This window comes from Trachemys scripta, chromosome 7, assembly GCF_013100865.1.
Source record: "Trachemys scripta elegans isolate TJP31775 chromosome 7, CAS_Tse_1.0, whole genome shotgun sequence".
NCBI lineage: Eukaryota > Metazoa > Chordata > Testudines > Emydidae > Trachemys > Trachemys scripta.
Genome location: NC_048304.1, coordinates 107,771,808 through 107,778,331, shown reverse-complemented (window position 1 = coordinate 107,778,331; position 6,524 = coordinate 107,771,808). Strand labels below are relative to the sequence as shown.

Below are 6,524 nucleotides of genomic sequence, written 5' to 3'. Positions count from 1 at the left end.
CTCCAGGTTGTGAAGAACACCTGGGAAACCTGACCTCCAAAAGGTCAAACACCAGAAATCAAATAAAAGCAAACAAAATGCATAATTAAAAAAACACCTCATGAATTCTTGAGTTAATCTTGGGATTTTGGGGGAGCTGCCTCATGATTTTTGTACACTTTGGGTTGGCAATGGAATCTCTAAACAGAGCTGAGAGGACTTGGGAGTTGAGTTGTCCATATTAAGAGTCAGGGGGTAGGAATACGGAGTTTGTTTGGTTTTTTTTTCAAATTTTATTCAGAAGAAATTTTTTTCCAAAAGGAAAACAAGTAGCATTTGCCCTAAGAATATTCTAGTGTCCTACAGCACTTCTGGTCACTGTGCATGGTCTAGCTGTAGCTCCAGAGAAGGTCTCTCACTTTCTTACTGCACGGCCGCTACAGTTGCTTCTGATTTCAGGAGGGTCTTTGATGTGGCTGGGCTGTGACGATCACTGCATTTCAGCAATGGAGCATTAATGACATCTGCCCCGCTGCAGAGTGATCGCTGCGTATGTCAGCGTCTCTTCTCCCTGAGGCGGTGGATGCTTTAAGATAAAACACAGTAATGTTACTTTTCTACTAAGCTAGCTTAAAACCAGAGAAATGAAACCATAAAATGTCCATCTGATAGCACTGCTTTATGTACATCAGGAGCAGTTCTAAGGGGCATCTAGGATGGGAAACAACATCGGCCTCACTTCCTACATTAATCTATCTGAGGCATGCAGCTCAGATTTCCCACTCCCCAGCCTTGGTCTGGCCCTTTTTTTGCCCCCGAGTTGGAAAGAGAGCTTTTGGGCAGAGTGCTGATGGAAAAGAGGCTTGGAGCTGGGATCAAAGAAAATGTTGTTAGGTAAATAAATGGAGTTGGATCTATGAACATACCTGTCTCTGTCATCACTTTCACCTCTCAATCTTACTATACACAAGACCTAGATTATTGGCTAACTGCTTGGGTCAAAGGAGAACTGTGGCGGAGTGATGAATCACCGGCACGGTGCCTCCTGCTGGGCATCTTGGGAATTAGCTCTTCCAGCCCAGAGCGCCTTCTGGAGGCTGGTGTCTCACCTGCCGCTGGCTCGCATGTCCCTCCCGGACCCCGGTACCCTTTGTCCAGGGGTTCTGCCCACTGCAGCACACCCTCACTCTGGGTATCCCCTCCCAGGGGAACCCCCAACCCCGTATCCCAACCTCACCTCAGTGAGGACTGCCAGTCATCATTTAGCCCCCACTCCCTGGGACAGACTGCAGTCTGTAAACCACTCATCAACGGCAAGAGGGGTTGGACCAGCTCTCTCTGCATATTTCTGGGCTGCCCCTCTGCAGCCCCAGTACCTTTTGTGGGCCCTTAACTAGTCCTGCAGCCTGGAGTTTTGCTAGGCTGGAGCTCCCCAGCTCCCTCTGCCCTTCTCCAGCACTGCTCCACCTCAGGTAACCTGCTCAGCTCCTAAGCAGCAGGTCCTTCTCTCTCAAAAGGCTAAAGAGAGTGTTTCCTGAGTGCCTGGCTCACAGCCCTTTTATAGGGCCAGCTGTGGCCTGATGGGGCGTGGCCTCAGCTGTGGCTGCTTCCCCAATCAGCCTTTCCCCAGCCACAGCCCTCTCCAGGGCTGCTTTTAACCACTCCATGGAGGAGCGGGGTGACTACCATGCTTCAAGAACCAATATGTATAATATTAAGAGGGTTAAACCAGCTTCGGAATTCACATGAGTCATAAAAATCTCTGCAAGTAGTACTCTGTCCTACAGTCAATTACTAAAAGCTCTAAGGGATAAATCAGCATTTGTTAGCATAGAATCATAGAAGACTAGGGTTGGAAGGGACCTCAGGACGTTATCCAGTCTAACCCCCTGCTCAAAGCAGGACCAATACCCAACAAAATCATCCCAGCCAGGGCTTTGTCAAGCCTGACCTTAAAAACCTCTAAGAATGGAGATGCCACCATCTCCCTAGGTCACCCATTCCAGTGCTTCACCACACTCCTAGTGAAATAGTGTTTCCTAATATCCAACCTGGACCTCCCCCACTGCAACTTGAGACCATTGCTCCATGTTCTGTCATCCACCACTAATGAGAACAGCCGAGCTCCATCCTCTTTGGAACCCCTCTAGAGGTAGCTAAAGGTTGCTATCAAATCCCCCCTCACTCTTCTCTTCTGCAGATTAACACCCCAGTTCCCTCAGCTCTCCTCGTAAGTCATGTACTCCAGCCCCCTAATCACTTTCATTGCCCTCTGCTGGACTCTCTCCAATTTGTCCACATCCTTTCTGGTGGGTGGGGGGCAAAAACTGGATGCAATACTCCAGATTTGGCCTCACCAGTGCCAAATAGAGGGGAATAATCACGTCCCTCAATCTGCTGGCAATATTCCTATTAATGCAGCTCAATATACCATTATCCTTCTTGGCAACAAGGACACACTCTTGACTCATATCCAGCTTCTCATCCACTGTAATCCCCAGGTCCTTTTCTGCATAACTGCCGCTTAGCCAGTCGGTCCCTAGTCTGTAGCAGTGCATGAGATTCTTCCGTCCTAAGTGCAGGACTCTGCACTTGTCTTGTTGAACCTCATCAGATTTCTTTTGGCCCAATCCTCCAATTTGTCTAGGTTCCTCTGGACCCTACCCCTACCCTCCAGCATGTCTATCTCTCTGCCCAGCTTAGTGTCATCTGCAAACTTGTAGAGGGCGCAATCCACGCCATCCTCCAGATCATTAATGCATAAGAACAGCCAAAGTCATTCTAGGAAAATCTCTGGAAAGTGAATGGAATTCCCTCTCTCTGAGATCACTGGAGTTGTTTGCCCCAAACTTTCAGGACAAGATCTACATAGTGATGAGACATGGTAATCAAATTTCATACTCTCTCGAATGGGTTTGTGGAGGTGTGTGTGAAAATAAGAGCAATGACAGAATGCTAACTTCAACCTTAACTCCAAGGAGACCAGCTATGCCATCATGATAGCAGCGCACAGCTCTTCCCTTTGTGACACTGCTTTAAACACTCAATAAAATGATACATATGAAAAATAATAAAAATACTAGGACAGCTCTGTGTTAGCAGCTTTCCCTGCCACTAACATAATACCCAGGGTGTGTGCACTACCGCACAGTCGCTGCTAGCAGTGTGAGACCGTGCACGCCTCACTGACACCTACATCGCATGGAGACCCATTGGGGGAAATCCTGCCCATACTGAAGTCACTGGGAAACTCCCAGGATTTCACCCATTGTCTGTCTTCCTTCCCCTTTGGGAGGCCCATGGTGGGGAGGGTTACCAGCGAGTGGCGCTGAGGCTTCACTGATAGGATCCATCTCACTAGAGCTGATTCCCACTTGGGTAACATTCCAGAGGTTTTCAAACCTGCCTGGGGGATTTGACTGTCCCGTTCCCAGGAGTCTGAATGGGAACTTTGAAACCTTGAACATCTCTGGCTTGGTTGTTTGTTTGACTGCAGAGGCTCGTGGGGAAAAGCCCCTTTATAGCCAGATAGATTTTCAGTCCATGGGGGATTCTCCCCTATCACTGTGGTGTGGAGTTCGGGAAGGATGTTTTCCTCTTGCCTGGATGTTTGTCTGTGGTGGTCAGAGCCTGACTAGCCAGGCTAACAGCAGATGTGGGAGGCAGCTGCCTGCTCCTGGGACCTGGGTGGAGATCTGGGGCAGCAGCAGTGAGACCAGGGTTACAGACACAACCTGAAGCCTGGGAATCCTGAGTAAATCCATGTTCCAAGCCCACGGGTCACTGCTGAGCTGGAACAGGCGAACGAATCGCTCTTTTCTATCACTTCACCTTGTCATGAATAAAAGCTGAGACTCACCCCAGAGCTTCCCGGCCAATTCACGGAGGCATCTGGGGAGAGAAAGACAGTTACACATTGTCACTTGGGTGTAAATGCCCTTAAGGGAAGGCACCTCGCTGAGCATGAATTATAACCCTCCGCGGGGCTCCCACCTCTCCCCCAGCCAGGGCAGGGCTCCCCCTGGGCAGCACTGAGCATAATGGAGCCTGATCCTGAGCAGGTCACTAGGGGATACCGAAGCAGAAGGATTTAATGCGGCTGTAGGAGATGTTCAGTGGAAACTGTCTGTCTGGGTTTCCACAGAGCTATTTTGTCAGAAACAGGGTCACCTTTTGGGAGGAAATTTCAACATGTTGTTCAAAAAATGAATGCCCCAAAACTGAACTATTTTGGCCAAAAGCAGATATATTCTGATTCAAATACCACCGTGGTGGGACTCGTAGTTCAGTTGCCTCATGCTGATATTCTCCTCTATAGGTTGAGCTGGCTGGCTGGACTTCATCTCCCATGATACACTGCAACCAGGGTCTCCATCCCTTCTCCAAGAGGGGAGAAAGTGGTGCATCATGGGAGAGCCAGAGGGCACAGCTCAAAGAGACCAGGAGAATGAGGCACCTGAACTACAGCTCCCATGAGGCACTCTTGCACCCAGCTCCCAGGGAAGGGGCTGGAACACTTTCCAATGGGAGCTTTCCCTGGGTTGTGTCCTTTCCATGAAGGACGGTAAGTGGTAGCACTTTGGCTCAGTCCCCTAAGCCATGGCAATGCAGGACTGGGGATTACGGGCAAAGGGGTGGGACGAAGGAACCTCAGGGACTCAGATGCATGAGCCCTGGGGCCCCAAGAACCTTTTGTCCTCATCCTTGATAACAGGGAGTTCGTTGTTGTAACTCTTGGCCAGACAATCTGAGCTGGGATTTGTCCAACCCCCACCAATTAACACATTTACTCCCAAACCCCACCTTTCTCCCTCATGTGTAGGTGACCCCTGTAACCCCAATACTCTACAAAAGCTCTTACATTCAATATGGTCTTCAGGAGTGTTGCTAGTTTCACGCTGGACTCGTTCCCTGTGGGGAGCAATAAGGACAGGAGGTATCAGTGACACTGCATGCTCTCTCTGTCACCTTGGTGACACTGAGTCTGTTTTCAGAGATCCAGCTGTGAGGAGATTTCTTCCCATGGCTGGTTCTCCTGTTAGGACCTTACATCTCCATTCAGCTCACACTCAGGGGAAAGGCAGCAAACCCTACTTCTGGGTAATCAGAGAACATGGTGGCTTCACTATTTATGCAGGGAAAGTCTAATAAAACTGAGACTTGAACATCCTGTTCTACTTCAGCAAAATGGCCAAGAAACCAACTAACCAAAACCTCACTAGGTCAGCATGGAGTTAAGATTGGGGGGGAACCGAAAACCCCTGACATCTCAGGACAGAAGTTGAAGAGAACTCGGTCGTTTTCACAAAGTTAGAACTGGGTGACATTTTTCCACAGAATTTTATTTCATGAACAATAGTTTAACCAAAATCAAATGTTTGGCCAAAACCATCTTACTTAATGAAATTTTCAATGAAAAAGGCTTAAACAAAATGCTCATTTTAATTTCTTTTGAATGAATATATTTTTTTTCACTTTCAATTATTTTGTCAGAAAAACATTTTTTGTGAAAATTTTTGAAGAAAATTATTTATTTGAATTTTTTTCATTCAAATAAAACTGGAATTTTGGCCCAGGGCTGCTCACAATGTAGAAAGACGGAATGTTCATCGTTAAGGCTCAACTCTGCACAGTGTGGAAATGCAGCTTCAGACCCCACTTCTGGCCCAGTCTGCTAACCAGCTCCCACATCCCAGGGGAGCAGGGTGGGGGTGTTTGGGGGCAGAGACTGGTCATATGTCAGGAGGATGAAGGGAAGGAATATTTGGGGAGAGGCAGCTATGGAGCCCTATAGGATGGGGCACAGGAGGCAGGCAGGGAACATACACTGTTGAGAATCGGGGTGAGTGCTCCCAGTATCCAGGGTCTGTGTGTCGTATCCCCTGTGCTCCCACCAGTTTTATTGGCAGAGTCGTTGCACTGAGAATCCAGGCTGGGCCGGACACTAGCAGAGCCTGGAAACTGCCCTTAGTCTCCCCATGCACCTTTCCCTCTCTGTGTCCAGCTGGGAACCCACTGTGGGTGTTTTGGGGCAAGTCCGTGTGTGGACGCGCTGAGCCTGGCACTAAACCAGATGCAGCTGATGGAGTTATAATTGAGTGTTACCCACAGCAGCTGGATGGACTGGAGATCCTTGGTTCCCAGCCAGGCCTGGCCACTCCCAGCCCTGCCCCAGAAGAACAGGCCCGGTTCTAGGGAACTGACTGGTTCGGTAGGTGTCGTTTTGTGGCTGACCAGCCCCAACACCCCCTGAGTGTGAAGCAGGGTCACTTTCAACACGTTCACTCTACTGCCAGTGAATTAGATGGGAACACGTCACTCTGGCAAACACCTTCCTGAAAGCGTCTCCTCCTAACCCCCAGATGCCACCACAACCAGGGAGTTCATCCTTCCCTGGCCTTTTCAAAAATTCCTGCAGAACAGACTGAAACCCCCAGCATCAGGAGAGCTGAGCTACTCAGCTGCCGTCCCTTCCGTGAGGCGGACATAAGGGACCCAGAAAGGAAATGAGACGGGAGAGGGAATAATCTCCTCCTACCTTTGTT

At 49.1% G+C, this 6,524-nt stretch overlaps 1 long non-coding RNA gene across 1 annotated transcript; it reads right to left on the bottom strand.

Annotated features, from left to right (window-relative positions):
- Window positions 1–401: 401 nt before the first annotated feature.
- Window positions 402–4,892, bottom strand: LOC117880111. Its single transcript, XR_004646479.1, has 3 exons — window positions 4,841–4,892; window positions 3,839–3,870; window positions 402–565 (listed from the first exon to the last, which is right to left on the bottom strand). It is a non-coding gene; the product is annotated as an uncharacterized LOC117880111 (long non-coding RNA).
- Window positions 4,893–6,524: the final 1,632 nt, after the last annotated feature.